The sequence below is a fragment of the Lycium barbarum genome, chromosome 5 (assembly GCF_019175385.1).
Source record: "Lycium barbarum isolate Lr01 chromosome 5, ASM1917538v2, whole genome shotgun sequence".
NCBI lineage: Eukaryota > Viridiplantae > Streptophyta > Magnoliopsida > Solanales > Solanaceae > Lycium > Lycium barbarum.
Window position 1 is genome coordinate 91930675 of NC_083341.1, and position 16952 is coordinate 91947626.

The following is a 16952-nucleotide window of genomic DNA, read 5'->3' on the forward strand; positions in this document are numbered from 1 at the left end:
ATATCGAATGTACAAAATACGGGCTATAACAATGTGCCTAACATGCTGGAATGGTTCCATAAGAGCCCCAAGGAAAAACTTATGATGTCTATGAAGCATTTGAACTCTTTGAAAAGCTTTTTGAGTCCTCACTGACCTGGTATTCAAAATCAATGACTTGATCATCATTTAAAGTAGGCTTTAATTTCAGTTCTCTTTGGCACCACCCTAGTAGGTTGTTGAATTTCTACTGGACAGGCTTACCACTCTTCTTCTGGCTCTTATTAGTAACAACACCAGCTGATTATTTTATTTCCCTTTTTGTTACTGCCTTGATCCTCTTCATTGACTACTGCTTCCTTTTTCACATCCCTCCCCTTATTTGGTGACAACTTCATTGATATATATGTATTCTTCACATTAGGAGATGGCTCATGACCTGGATCTTCTCCATCTTTAATCACATTATCATCAATGTTTTCCTTCAATAGACTACTGTGATTATTTACAAGATTGTGTGAAACCAAATCATGTAAATTTCGCATAGGAGAGCTCTTTTTCATTGAAGACACCTTCCCACCACTTTGACTAGATTCAATCCCTTTTGTAGACTCCACCAGCTTACCATCTAAAGATTTTGAAGGATACCATTGTACTGATGAACCAACATTTATCTTCTCCCGTGATTAATCTGTATCTAGATTCTGTTGAGAAGATACCATATAGCAGCATCTTGATCCACCAAATCACTGTCCCTCTAGATAACCTCCTCAGAAAATGCTCTTTTTTCCACTTCTCCAATCTCTAATTCATCTACCACTCTATCACCACATTTAGAAGGGGATGAAGCTTTTTCAACTTCAAATGAATCAGTATTCACCAACTCTTCCATCATAGCTTTATCTTTTTCTTGAGACTTCACCTTGTCAGCAACACAAATATTCACTATAACTTGATCATCACAGTCCTGAACATCAACTGTGCTGTCTTCTATAACCTTCTCCTCCACTTTCTCCACATATCATTATTTTTAACTACAATTTCTGCCATTTCTCCTTATGTCATCTCTTCTTCACTGATCAGAATAGCAAATTTGTTTTGCATAGCAATTGCTGGTTCCAATCCTTCCTTGTCCGCATCATTGGACTTCATTGGACTTTTCTCCTTTGTTACCACTCTATTATCTTTGACTGGATTAAATTTAACAGCATTCCCAAACACCTTTCCCCTTGTTAAATATTTATCATGTCTAACCTTATTCCATGCACTCCCATCAGTCTTAAGGATAACCTCTCCATGTAGCTGTTCTTCTAGTTTCTCCTTCTCTTCAATATGATTATTCCTTAATTCAGGATGCAGAATTCTACACCCCTCCTCATTATGGCCTCGTAATTTACACTTTTTGCAGTACTTTGGTAAAATATAATATTGAATCTTTACATCCACATCCGTAATCTTCTTATTCTCTTTGTCCACAATCTCCATAGTAATAGAATCAGGGAGTTCATCAATTAAATCAACTAGAACCTTAACCCTAGCACAACTAGGTCGTATTTTATTAATCTTATCCATGTCCAGTTGTAGAGGTTAACCTACAACAAATGCAAATAAAAATAAGGACTCTCTGACAAAGAAAGTAGGTAAAAGATGTGGGAATGAAATCCATGCCATAGCTTTTGTAGTTTCTTCTTCCACTTTAAAAGTTGGATCATAGATCAAAGGCCTCATTGGATAATAATATCCATCCTTTGACTGAATGTTGTGAACACATATAGATGTCATAGTGATAAAGTCTTCAAGTCTTTCCGATAATAATATCCATACTTGTGTAATTTGAAACTTTATGATAATAACTATTCTTTTTAATCACAAAGACTGAATAGTAGCTATTGTTTTTACCCCAATAAAGAGTCCAGAACCTAAATGACCCAAAAAAAGACAAAGTGAACCAAAATACCCCAAGGAAAAAGAACTGATACCAAAGTACCCTTAACGCAACAATTTACTGTGTTAAAGGACATAAGTGTAAAGAATCAGTTAAGTCCAATAGTGCTATTCTGTTTTTTTTTTTTTTGGTTAATTACTCTCTTTCTTTTAAATTTTCACACTTTTTCCGTACTTTAGCCATAGATTAATGATGCTCCGAGACTCCGAAACTTCAATATTTTATATATAACCCGATTTATTTTTGTGTGATTAATAAGGTAGACTCAATTCATCAAGAATACGCAAAACTTTGGGTTGTCGTTTTAGTGGTTGAAAATTGCTCGAAGTAAGTTTTTGTTTGAAAACTTGTTATCATTAGCTTTAAGTTTTTTATTTTTCTGAGTTTAGATTTAAGTGTATTAGTTTATAGTCAAAATTGCTTCATTCATACCAATCCCAAAATAAATAAATTGCATCATTCATAAAAATATGAAAATACTTAAAGTACATCATTAATAGCAAACCGAAACTAGTTAAAATATATCAGCAAAGAAAAAACTTAAAATAGATTCATCAATTCCTGCCCATGACTAGATGTTCCACCACCGCGAGATGTGCCACCACCGCGAGATGTGCCGCCGCCATGAAAGTTTCTTCCGCCACGTGAGGTACTTCGACCGCGAGATGTACTTTCACTACCACCCCGTAAAGGACACTTACACTTATCATGACCAATATAATTGCAGAATGAGTATCTTCGAGTGTATCCCCTTGGTGGAACACCCATTTCATTTGGAATATGGGAGTATGCTTGTTGTTTCAATTTACGGATAAATGCTTTGTTAGCAAGCATGGAAAATGGCTTCGGTGGCCAATAAATATCATCACCAAGTGAATAGAACCGACCGGCATACGTTTTTGTATAATTTTCCAAGGTACATTCCGAAGCTACGTATTGCGAACCGTTCTTTCCCATTGTGGTAAAACACTTGAAGGCATGAAAACATGGCATGTGGTATGATTGCCACATGCCACATGTGCATGTTCTTGAAATCTCAAAAATTGTGTGAATGTGTCACGACCCAACCTACAGGCCGTGCAGGCACCTACCATATTACTACTTAGTAGGCGAACCTTTACGAACCAACCCAGTATCCAAATAGTTTTTAGTAACAACAAAATACTTAACGATCACAAAATGAAAGTAATTACTCATGAAGACTATGTTATTGATACAAGAAAACTGAAAATCTCTGGGATCTAGTCTACACAGGTACAAGAGCTCCTATTACACAAGGATAAACAAATAAACGACACAGTCTCTGCCTGGAGTGAGATGAGCAAGGCTATAGGAAGATGTCCAGTAATCCACGAGGAGAAACTTCAACTTAAAACCTGCAACACATCTACATCCAAAAAGGATGAAGCAAGAGTAGTATCAGTACACCACATGTATTGGTAAGCATCATAGGTTGACTAAGATTAGTTCACGCAACACAATATAAGATCAACAAGATAAGAAGATAAGTCAACGTACGCTTTCAGGATTCCCAATATTGATAGTTACCCCACTACAAACTCACCTCTCCGACTCTAGTTACCCGGTCCTCTTATCCTCACTGTATTACTGGTTATTTGACTAGCCAAGTGTAATTCTATTTCGTATGTCCCTTTTTGGGCCAATTACTTAAGTCATACATCCCCCAATTTCACGAACGTCTACTTCCTAATTATTAGTCAGAGAGCTTTCTATTTTGTTCACTCACTTAGATATGATGTTTCCACGGCATGTACTCACCACACTTTCGCTGCGCTACAAGAACTCTCTAGGTCCGTTAAATTAAAAACAAAACTCTGAAACTTAATAATTCATTCTTACACCAACACCTTCTTAAATAATCAATACCTCAAATAGTACAACACAATTACAGGGGTTGCACAACACAATGTGATAAACTAACAGCATATAAATAGGAGGATATGAAGGTATGAAATGTAATGTAATGCAAATGTGTGTGAAGACCAAATACACGCTATACACACATGCTACTGATGTCATTGCCAGTAGTCATGACCTGCAGGGGACCCATAGTGTCCATGTACCACTCGTTCTGGATCCATTCCTCGGACCCGAGTCACATTCAAGGCCACATCCTCACCCCTGGTCAAATGTGCCTTATCACATATGTAAATATGCTTACCTTTCAATTACAGCCAATGATCGACTGCCAAATAGTACCTCATATTAAACCCAACTCGGCCACACAATCGGGATATATAACCGGCACTTACACAGACTTTCTGCTCCATGTATTACCTCATAACCATATGCAATATATACAACGATGCTAATGAATGAACACAATGTCACGAAATATGCCTTTGGCGGAGTACACTATTATGCCTTCTTTTCAACTCACCTAATGCAACCATTTTATATTAACAAGAATGAACAGCCGTAATGAATATTATGAATTTACTCGACAATCAATGCGAAAATTACATATACATGGGAATAATACTATAGCTTCGGGATAGCCCTTCCTAGCCAAGACAAATAAGAACTTCCTATCCCGTAACGCAAAACATCAATAATTATAGTGCTTAGTACTCAAATACATACTCGTTGTTACCCTAGTTACCATATAAACCTAACTTCTGTTAAATTATGAATATATCCATCCAAAATCCATGTTTGAAGACCTAATCATGCAATCTGCCGTCAACTCTATATGTGTGTATGACTCACTAATCAAAGTCTAACTCAAATAAACCGTAACCTATCTCGAAGACAAACAACTATTTGAATTTCCATGAAATCCTCGCCCTCCTAGCTCTTATCCGAATCCATGAGAGATGATAGTTGTAGGGAGTGATGTGGAGAATGTTGGAGGAGCCTCTTGTTCTTAGTGTCAAGGGTTTTTCTTTAGGTAAAACCTAATAGCAGCCGTGGAGGGTCTTTTATTAGAAAAGAGGGTGAAATATAAAACTGAGTACAGAAAAACGCGTCCATTGGTTCGTGACGTCCACTGCGGTTGACGTCAGGTTCGCTATAACGGGACCACTGCGGCGGTACTCTGGTTGCTGTAGCGGACCGACCTCTGCCAGGCCCATAATTTTTAACTCTTCCCGAAACTAATTTTACCCACTATTAATCTTTTTAACACCCCATGGGGCTTACCATTTAACATCGTAGGTTTAGACTAGGCAAGGGTTCACGAAGTATTAAATAACGACCGGACGGATCATTACACTAGATACCAATTAAACCACCGTTCATCCCGAATGGCATGGGGTGGGGGTAATGGTCACACTCCTAGCCCTTACACCATAGGAGGAAAGATTTCGAGTTATCGCCACGAAAAGGAAAAGACTACAAAGAGGTTGGAAAATGTGTTGCCCGCTACAATGGTCAGCCAACCGCTATAGCGGTACCGCTGCAGTAGTAAATCCATCGCCACAGCGGTAGTCGAGCAGATTCAAAAGTGGGGTGAATTCAGTTCGCCCCCGTTTAAAGGCACCCATAAGACAATTTCCCTAGTCGGGTGGATGTTTTTATGCAGGTTCTTGCTTTGAAATGGGCTTTTCTTGAATTTCGTTGATGAATGAAGAAGTTGGGAAAACATGGAACAGGGGGTAAGGTCACTGGTCTGAGTCGCCGCTGCGGCGGTCACTTGACCACTGTAGTAGTATCGCTATGGCAAGGTTGTTCTCGCTGTAGCGATACTGAGGAAACGCTGGGTCTGCTGTAGCGGATGATGACCCGCTATGCGGGCCCGCTGTAGCGGTGTCCATACCGATGCAGCGGTGCTACGGTGTCAGTGGGTGAAAAATTTCCCACCACTTCAGGTCACGCAGGGCTCATTCATTTTCTTAGCGTGTACCAACATGGATTTCATCTAACGAGTACGAATGCACTTTCGATTTACTAATCTTCCTAGAATAAATACACAATTTGTAACACTTAATACTAGCACCGAATTCCCATTTGTTCACACACACTTAACACACATCCTACTCATAGAAGGTCTTACTTGAGTCATTATAATAAGATACCAATCGGAATCGATAGATAACAACTAACCCGTCGAAATACCAATTGGAATCACCCAGATACCAATTGGATTCAACTAGGAGAAGGCGTATTGGGAGTAGTGTTGATACCTAATTTTCACCGCGTAGAATGTATATTTTAATTTTCATATTTCCCGAGTCCAAGACGGAGCAAGGATGCCCTTTAAAAATTTAAAATCCCGCAAAATTGCAAAAAAGTGACGTTTAATTATTATTTTCATAAAAGTAACAATTACAAGAAATTACGAGTTATTTACTTTTAAAAATTGAGTTTAAAAAGAAGATACGCATCCCGCTCCGTCTAGCTCGGGAAAATTGTTAAGCAAGATAACGCATGAATTACTGCTCATTTTGACCGCATTTTTCACACTTTTAAATGTTCTCCGGAACTATATCAATACTAGACTCGTTTTAAAGCCAATTTTCTAAATTCACAAGTTTTTAAATTTTTAATTAGCCTAAAATAACTATTTAGTTGGTTATACGTTGTTTGTATTATTTGGTTATTAATTGATCTAAATTAAGGATGGGGGCTAAAATTTAACTTTTGAATGTTTGAGGGGGATTTTTTTATTAAAAAGGGGGATGAAAGTTTGTAAAATATAAACTTTCACCCCCCATTTCTTATTTTCAGCCAAGACCGATCCCACGTCTCTTTTTCAGGCGATGAAAAGGAATCTCTAGGGTTCAACCTCCATGGCTGATTCGATGGCCATTCTCGCTGGATTTTGGAGTTGTTTTGTCCTAAATCATGAGTACTCGTGATTTACATATTTATTTTCCTTTGAATATTACGTTACATGCTCGATTGACTCATTTTTGGGGGATGTTATCCGGGTTTTGCTGTGATAGAGTTGCCATGGGCAGGACCTCAAGTCCTTAGCCATCTTGTGCACTCTATCACATGGAAGCAAACACCCATGGCGGAACTTTTCGATTTAGGTATAGTTTAAGGGTTTCTACCCTACCTTTGTATGATTCGTTGTTATTTGTCCTATTTGATGACTAGGTGTACTACTCTGTTGATTTTGAATTTTACCAGATTTTTGCTGAAATATTTTGAGTGCAATTAGCTGTATTTTGTTGTATGGTGTGATGTGTACCATTTCTGATTGGTCATGGTACTAATTGTGGTAATATTTTGAAGAATTCTGTTGTCCTTTGGAAAAATTCGAATTGTTAGAATTTTAAGGTTTAGAATTTGAGAGGGAATCTGTGGAAAAGGATTTTATACCCCTTTTTCCCCTAAACCCTAGGGGATTACTATAAATAGCAGGCCATATGGGTGCTGGAGAGGATCCTTCTTTCCTTTTCCGAAAATTCCTAAGTTGAAAACAATACTAAGTATCCTAGCCTACAAAAATACAATACATATACATAAGTATACCATTGATATACTATATATACTTTTCATCAAAAACCATAATATATACTACTATCTTTTATATATGGAGAATACATGAATTTTTGAAAAGAAAGGGGCTTGTCATCAATGTGTTATCTGTTGGTGTTTGACAAATCCCCATTTTGGCCAGTAGGTTGCCCTCTAAAAAGCTAATATCTCTATACGATCCTATTTATATCCTATTCTACTTTACTTACATGTATTAGTATGTATTTGTGGTTGTTTTCAATCTGTTTTGATTACTGTTTTTCATAAATATTAAAGTTGATTATGATGTGATGGTGTTGATATTATGGGGATTCAGGGAATTCTAGTGTTGATTATATGATGTTGTCACTTTAAATGATTAAAGAATATAGAGAAGGGTATGTCTTATGTCACATTATTTTGTTCCATAAATTACAACTTGCTTGTGAGCTATTAAGTAAGCTGCCCATGTTATAATGATGTTGTGATTGATAGTTTCTAGTGTTGACTAAAATAAATTGATGTTTTAAAGGGTCAAAAGTTGAGAGGAAGGGCCTATTTTAGTTTGTGATTACTGTTATATTGAAATTTAAGGTATGAATATGGCATATGACTTGAGAGGTTCTGTGTTGTGTTGAAGGTTTTGGAGTGTTGTTTGTCCTAGATTCTGCTACTGTTTCATTGGTTTTTTATTAGCTTTTTTCAAAGTTCTTGGTATGTGAAGAATTATCACCCTGGTCTAAAAACTGTGTTGGAACTAAACTGGACTGATTCTTTTTGCTTGTTGTTGATGGCTGAAGTTAGGCTTAAAAAATGGCATAAGATGTTTTGAGAAGATTTAAGAGTCTTTAGGGAGCAACTAGATTAAAATAATTTTAAAAATGTAGGTAGTATATGCCTAGATCTGTTTGTGTATTTCTGTAAACCTCTTGTTGGCTTTGAAACCAAGGTTGGGAACTTGATGTGTGTTTGATCTTGAATTTCCCTTTAAAGGTTATTGTTAACTTGAAAATGATCTTAAAACCTGGAGGTATTGTCCTGTGTGATTCTGTGTTGCCTTGTCCATTTTTGAACTAGAAAGTTATCCAAACCCCTGCCTGTGAAGTTTATCTTAAATCCATCTTCATAATATGATGTTGTTGTTTCCAATATTTGTCATATGAACTTAAAAAATGGTATGTTGAAGACTTTTTTTTTCTTTTCCTGAAAACTGTTTGCTTGGACTTTGGATGTTGCTATTAGAACTTTGCTAGTCCTGAGAATTTTTAAAGGGGATTTTGACCTCCTTGTTCTTGACTCTGTGACTTTAAAAGATTTAGGAGAGGAGTTATTGTCTTGTGGTTACTACTTGTTTTCTCTTGTACAGTGAATTGCCTTTTTAAATACTGTTAGTTAATTAAAATCTAAAAATGGCTTTTTTTTTAATTTTCCTAGTTGAATTATGAGACTGATAAGTTGAATACTTGTTTAAAATAAAGGCCTTAAGGATTTGTGACTTGCCTTGTTAGTAAGTTTTTTTTATTTTATTTTTTTAGGGAACCTAGAAGTCTGAACATTGTTGATCCTACTTTTTCCTGAAAAATTTGTTAAGAGGTTTGTTACTTTCATTTGACAGTGATATTTCTCACAGTTTTCTTGATCCTCTTTTCCTAGCATGTACTTTCTTTGTTTGTCATATGGGCACTTGACCATTGATGTGTTTTATCCTTAGTTGTGTGCTTACTATAGACTGTCTATGCACTGTTTGCTTATATGCTTCCCACCCCTGCTTGTTTTATTTGAGCCAAGACATGCCTGATGAGAAGTGTTGAGCTTAGGAAAGTGTTATGTACCTATCCTAGTCATGGTTTAGGCCCTTTTTAGAATCTGTAATTACTTCCATATGAGTTGTCTTATCATTTGTGACCTGCGATGGCCATTGTTAACTCATGTTTACACCTAGGATAGTTACCATGCTCCCTCCTATCTTCTTGTGGACTTGTAGATTATGCCTTGATTACCCTTTATGTGCTAATGGACCCAGTTTGATCATATAATTGTATTGAACCTGTTTGTCACGACCCAACCCCGTAGGCCGTGACTGGTGCCCGACCTGGACACCTGTATACATACCTATCAGATATAGTCAAACTGAAACTACGAACAATATGGAACTTTACAAAAGAACTCTGAAGGTTCATAGCGTCATCATGTATGTATATTCAGATACACTGTCTCCTGAGGAGTCACAACTGATTATATCGTGAAATAATACGCAAGCCGACAAGGCTGCCATCACATATCAATATCATATGCAAGCCGACAAGGCTGCCACTATAGACGAACATCATACCACAGCACATCGTATAGACACAGCTGAACAGAACTTATACATAACCCACACATATGTCTACAGACCTCTAAGAGTACGAATAGCGAAATATGACGGGACAGGGCCCCGTCGTACCCCTGGATAACATAAACATATATATATCATAAGATCCAAACCAAAAGTCTAGACTCCGGAACAACGGAGCTCTCCAAGACAGCAGAAAGAGAATCCTAAGCTGGCGGATCAACAAAGCGAGTATCTGCACCTGCGGGCATGAAACGCAGCCCCTCGAAGAAAGGGGGTCATTACGGAATATGTACTGAATATGTAAGGCAGTACTAAATCATAAAATAAGGAAAAGCGCAACAGTAAGAAAGTTTAGAAAGCAACCCGGGAGTAACCTGCAACAATATTTTAAACCATGTCATGTGGTCCCCTACACAAATTCAAGCATACACAATATAAATATAGAATATCCTACTCGTAGTCGCTTCCGGCTAATAACACAATAGTCCCTTCGGACAGCCGCTTCCGGCATAATAATGATGGCCCCTTCGGGCAGCCGCTTCCGGCTTAATAATGATGGCCACTTCGGGCAGCCGCTTCCGGCTTAATAATGATGGCCCCTTCGGGCTGCCGCTTCTGGCTTAATAATGATGGCCCCTTCGGGCAGCCGCTTCCGGCTTAATATCACAACCATGTCAACACAACTTAATCCACAAATACCCATACAACGAGATGATGCTATGGGATGTAAACATAAATCGTAAATGAAATGAAATAGAAAAATCTCGCACCCCCTTCGGAGTGGTTTTGAAACTCAAACTTTATGTTTCCTTTAGTATAAAACTAATTTCCTCGAAATCATTAGTAAAACAATATACACAACTCAACTGGCACCTTATGGGTGTTCCCTTCGGAACAGAATAGGAGCTTATATATATCGACTATTATCCATCGTATAGGAAACTAAAGAGGGGAGCTCAATCACTTAAGAGTTCTAACATCAAGAAGTGAATAAGAATCATGAATCACACTTAAGACTTATGAATAGGATTACCCCAAAGTTCATATCATTCATCACTTAAATCTAAGACATGCCAAAAGAAAGAAGGGACAGCTTTACATACCTGTTAGCGACTATTCGTAAATTCGTTCGCCTCGTTGCTCTTTTAGCCTATTTAATATAAGAGTAACGTTATCGTTAGTAGCTATACTTTCTAGTCCACAAATCTATAGCCCATTGCTTTATAGAACCTGTTCTTTAACCTATACATTCTCGTTTAGGGTTTTCCATTAGTTAAGGGTTTAACGAAAATCGGGCAGCATCTCCCCTATATATTCACCTAACCCGATTTTCCAATTATTCTCCTGTTAACACAGAAATACCAACAGCAGAGATATATATAATAAATTCTCACCATTCAGCCCATAACAATTTTAACAACCCAACAACTTTTCTTAATCTATTTCAACCTACAATTTCCTATAACATCGATTTCATGCATTTTCTTAATTCCAATTTCGCCCAATCCAATTCTAATAATTCCATTACAATGCTATTAACACAATCACATCGTAAAACAAGAAAATCTTACCTTAATTTTCTCGGAGGAATTTCTACTCTTAATAGCTCCAATTTCGTAATTTCTTTTTCTCCAACTTAAAATCCAATGTTGCTATCACCTCCTTGAATATATACTTCAATTAGAAACTCAATCAACAACAAGAATAAAAAAAAATTAGAACCATGGCTGCCATGGTTAAGCATTTTTCTCTTTTCTTAAGCTTCTAATTTTGGAGAATGAAATGAATCCTCTTTAATTAGTCATCAACTTAACTACTTATATGAATCTCCCTATTCCTACACGTGGCCTCCATGGTGACTCACCCAAATTCTTTTCTTTCTCTTTTTTTTTTTAAAAAAACAAATTCGGTGGGGCCCAATTGATGGTATAATTAATTAATCACTAATTCTTGCTTAATAATCTAATCACAATTAATTAATTCCTAATCTCCAATAATAATATTTTTGACACTAAATAAAATTTATATAAAATTTATGTTTTAATTAAAATTGAAAATTAAAGATTTCTATTTCGTGTCCGAAAATGATTCTGCTTTTAATCTGAGTCGATTTGCTTGCGAATAATTCGACGTATAAATATACGGGGTATAACATCCTTCCCCCCTTTATAACATTCGTCCTCGAATGTTGGACTGACTCTGAATTCCCAATACTTTCTCAAGTGTTCTCTTAGTTAACTATGCCCTTCACATACCTCTTTCGTTTGTCGATTCGCTTTAATTCATTATAACGCATTCCAGGTCTTTACATAGTCATTCTTGTAATCCTTCCTCTATTCACCATTTGGTTTTCTCATATCCTACTATAGGAGGGATTCGCTATCCTTTCTCCTTTACTACCTATATGTCATAATATCATTAGCCAATAACTCTGTTGTTAACATCTTAACCTCTAATCCAGCATATCATTGCTATCCTTCAGAACATCTTTTAAGTTATTCGTTACCACTCTCTTGTCGTATTCTTTCCTTTTTATAAGTATCCACCTTCTGATGTCATATTATCTAAGGTCTTTGCCAACAATTCTCAGCACTGTCTCAAATACCATCTTGGTTTCTATACGTTTATTGCTGGCTTTACTCATTTCTATGGCAATCCTTATGGTGTTCACATTACCGCCTGTTCGTAATCCATCCGATAACATAACACTTCTTAATCTTATTCACAATTCTCAACATGTTTTAATTACACTCCATGAACTAAGCGTACTTAACCCTTCACCCTTTCTGATCGATCTTACCCTTAGTATCTCACAAGCTGTCTTACTAATACCTTCATAACTTGTCATAACTCTTCCTTCTCCGTACTTTTATCTCAATCATAATATTATTCCTTTTAACTGTAAACTCGTCGTAATTTATCCCTACTTATCGGTTCAATCGATACCCCAATAAAATGTTCTGTTACGAGTTGCCACCTTTTTCTAAATCATCCCTTAGTATTACAAGCCCTTCTGAATCATCCTAGTATTTCACCAATAACATATGAAATACATGTCCCTAGACAACCCACAAGTTTAAATTTTCCTTCCACAAATTCCATTTCCAATTAGTTGATTGAGAACTAATAAAATGTTACTATGAAGCATTCTCCAACCACCAGCCGAAGAAAACTAGAATCCGACAACCAATACAGGACTTCTTTTTCTATTTCAGGGAACATTTTGGCAGAGTTTCCTCTGTACTTCTTACTATCCCAAAACCTGCACGCAGGAAATACCAACAATGCCTCACAGGGCCAACTTACATACGCGTATATCATATCGTATCATAGCCACACAGGGCTCCCAATTTCCAGTAAAAAGTATAAAGGTGTCGGAACTTACTTCGCATATCGCACCTCGAGACGTACCTGATCCTTTAATGATCTGTCCTGTTATACCTTCCTATCTACTTTCTCTTGCATTCTTCCAACTTTACATTTCAATCATATTTCATTATTCTTACCTTATCCAACATACCTCTTTCGCACCGTTACTTACCTGTGTACTTTGTAACTTCTAACATCATCAGTCGCTTCCTTCTGTCGATGTCGTTCTTCAGCTGAAATCAAAGGTTAGTACAAGGAATTTCATTTCTTATGGCTGGGCTCTATTGCACGATCTTAGATATGAAAGAAAGGTAATATCCTAAATGTCCTATAGCTTCCTGTTTATAGATGTGGTGCACAACACACCGATAAACAAGATTCTACTAGACACGGTCTGTAGACACTCCGAGGACGAACTGCTCTGATACCACTTTTGTCACGACCCAACCCTGTAGGCCGTGACTGGTGCCCGACCTGGACACCCGTATACATACCTATCAGATATAGTCAAACTGAAACTACGAACGATATGGAACTTTACAAAAGAACTCTGAAGGTTCATAGCGTCATCATATATGTATATTCAGATACACTGTCTCCAGAGGAGTCACAACTGATCATATCGTGAAATAATACGCAAGCTGACAAGGCTGTCATCACATATCAATATCATATGCAAGCCGACAAGGCTGCCACTATAGACAAACATCATACCACAGCACATCGTATAGACACAGCTGAACAGAACTTATACACAACCCACACATATGTCTACAGACCTCTAAGAGTACGAATAGCGAAATATGACGGGACAGGGCCTCGTCGTACCCCTGGATAACATATACATATATATATCATAAGATCCAAATCAAAAGTCTAGACTCCGGAACAACGGAGCTCTCCAAGACAGCAGAAAGGGAATCTTAAGCTGGCGGATCACCAAAGCGAGTATCTGCACCTGCGGGCATGAAACGCAGCCCCTCGAAGAAAGGATGTTATATCCCGCATTTTATACATTCGGATATTTCGAGGTAGTCGTGGTAAGTCAAGGAAATGACCATCTTCCAAAATTATTTTAATGTACAAGTGGGTTATGAATATTATTTATGAATTCTGTTAGTATGGAAATATGGAGAGAGGCTAAGGGTAAAAAGGAAAATTCGCAAAATGGTTCATGGTAATATTGTGGAAGGCTAGGGGCAAAATGGGAACTTCATTAAAAAAAAGAAAAAAAAGTTCAAGAGAGTTGTTGGAGAACCCCTTGGCCGTGTGGTATATATATATATATATATGGAAGGGTGATGACAAAATAAAATAATTAGTCATCTTTTATTTTAAAGTTTAAGAAACTTCAAGAAAAAGGCCATGTGTTCACATGGTATTGGAAGGGACTATATATATATATATATATATGTAGAGATATGACCAAGCAAGACACATAGTCATCTTTTCTAATTCTAGAAATTTGAAGAAAGAAAGAGAAGATAAGGGGAGCTATGTTCGGCCATGCTTGGCCAAGCAAGGACCTAGAGAAATTAATCAAGAAAAATCATTTTCTTCTAGTATTCCACCTAAATGGAAGGCCCTAATTAATGTGGGGTGGTTGTTTAAGCAAGCAAACTATTTATTTGTGCAACTTCAATCCTAGCCGAGAAAGGAGATGAGTTGAAAGAGGTATGTGTCCAATCTTCTTTTATATATGTTATGGATGGTTTATGTATGTTGTTGTATGTAGAAATGGATAGAATTCATAAAATATGTATGTGTATGGTTGTGGCCGTGTGAGTGGTGGTGGTGTACGAGTGATGAATTAATTTTATTTAGTGGTTTGATTGTTGTGTTGTGGATTCCATAATGTAAAATGAAGGTTTGGTGGCTTGAAACGAATTTGAGATCGTTTGTGTATTATTGAAGGAGTTAGTGTGACATTAGTGTGGTTTCTTATATTTGAGGGAATAATATTGCTAATGTGTAGGTTGTAAATATAATTCATGAATTTGGAAGTGAGACATGTGTTTGGAAGATTGTAAGTTGGGTTGTTGTGATGAATTTGAAAGAAGGGAATAGGTTGCTATTGTTTTTGTTGAATTTGGAAGGTGTCGGGTGAAGTAGTATGTTGAGTGAGTCGTTTTGAATGTTATGTGAATTGAATTGAATATAAATGAAATGTCGTTGAATTGTATGACAAAGGTTCTTAATGTTAGAATGCGTCTTGAATTGATTGTTGATGTTGTTGGCACGATTGTTGGTATTGTTGTTGATAGTTTGGCCGAGTTAAATTCTCGGATTGTTAGTTGATGATTAGGGCCGAGTTAGATTCTCGGAGATGGTATATTTATAGGGGAGATGCTGCCGAAATTTCGGCAGATCATAAGTGAATTTATTTGAAGGATTAAGATAAATATATGATGATGAGTCTAATGATTGTGTCAATCTTCTTGAATGTAGACTAGCGATAGCGAGCTTGGACAATTAAGCGTAGCTATTAGGGCGTGGAGCAGGTATGTTAATGCTCGTCCCTTTCTTTCAAAGGCATGATTCCGATGTTATGATTTCATAATTGTTTCCATATCTTCCTTGTTTTCAAAAGTTAGATGTTTATGATTCCAAGGCATGATTCTCTTCCCGATAACTCGTAAATGTTTTTCCAAAGTGTCCCTATTCTACCAAAACAGAGGTTTATGATTTTGTAAGCTCTTATGACAATAACGATGGATATGTTTCACAATGACAATGATGATATCATGGATGAGCATATATCTATGATGACTATGATAAGAATGATTTTCCAAAAATGGCTTCTGAAACGTTCGTAGAAGGTTCTGTACTTCAAACGCTCATAACTTTCTTATACTAAATCGGATTGACCCGAAACTTGTTTCTGAGCCTTCAGGTGTCGATTTATGTACGTACCCATCGAGTCCTAAAAATTTGTTCTATGTGCATATGTATATGAAGCAACGCCTTATGAGATTTATGATCTTACTCCATGTTCTCTTAACGTTGTTATTCGTTGCTAGTCTCATCCTATAATAATTGTTCCTTCAAGGTGAGACAAAGCCATGATGATTATTCCATAATATAATCGGAGGTTACCGACCTTACGTCACTCTGATAGACTTATAGCATTTCTTGGGCTCTCGTGCATGCTGCCTATATGATATATGTATATGGTATATATATATATGTATATATATATATATATATATATGGATTAGGCTGCACGTTCCGCAGCACTAAGCATGCATGGTACCCGCCTAAAAGGCACTCAGATGTACAGGTTACGCTTTTACCCCATGATATGCTCTATATCTCCATTCTGTTATTATTCATAATCACATCTCTTACTATGTTACTATTCATGCCTTACATACTCAGTACATTGCTCGTACTGACCCCCCTTTCTTCGGGGGCTGCGTTTCATGCCGCGCAGGTACACCCAGATGAGTAGAAGCTATTATAGAAGATGTTCCAGCGGAGTTGGCAAGCTCCATTTGCCCTGGATTGTTGCCGAGTCAGAGTACTATGTTATGATGTCTTGTTCGAAGTTAGAGACTTTGCAGACAGAGTCGTGGGTATAGAGTGTCGGTATTGTAAGCGGCTCCACCAGCCGATATGTTACTATGTTTCGTGTTACGAGTTTCATGTGATAATAGATCTTATTTGATTTTAGTATGACGAAAGAAAAGTTTCTGAAAGCTTATTATGTATTTCATTCTTAATTGATTAAGAGTCCAAAGATATTATGCATGTAAAATGAGTTAGCGGGTTCGCTCGGCTCCGAATATGGGGTCGGGTGCCCATCACACCCTAGTAAGATCAGGGTGTGACAAAGTGGTATCAGAGCAGGTCGTCCTAGGGGTTGTCTACAAAGTCGTGTCCAGTAGAGTCCTG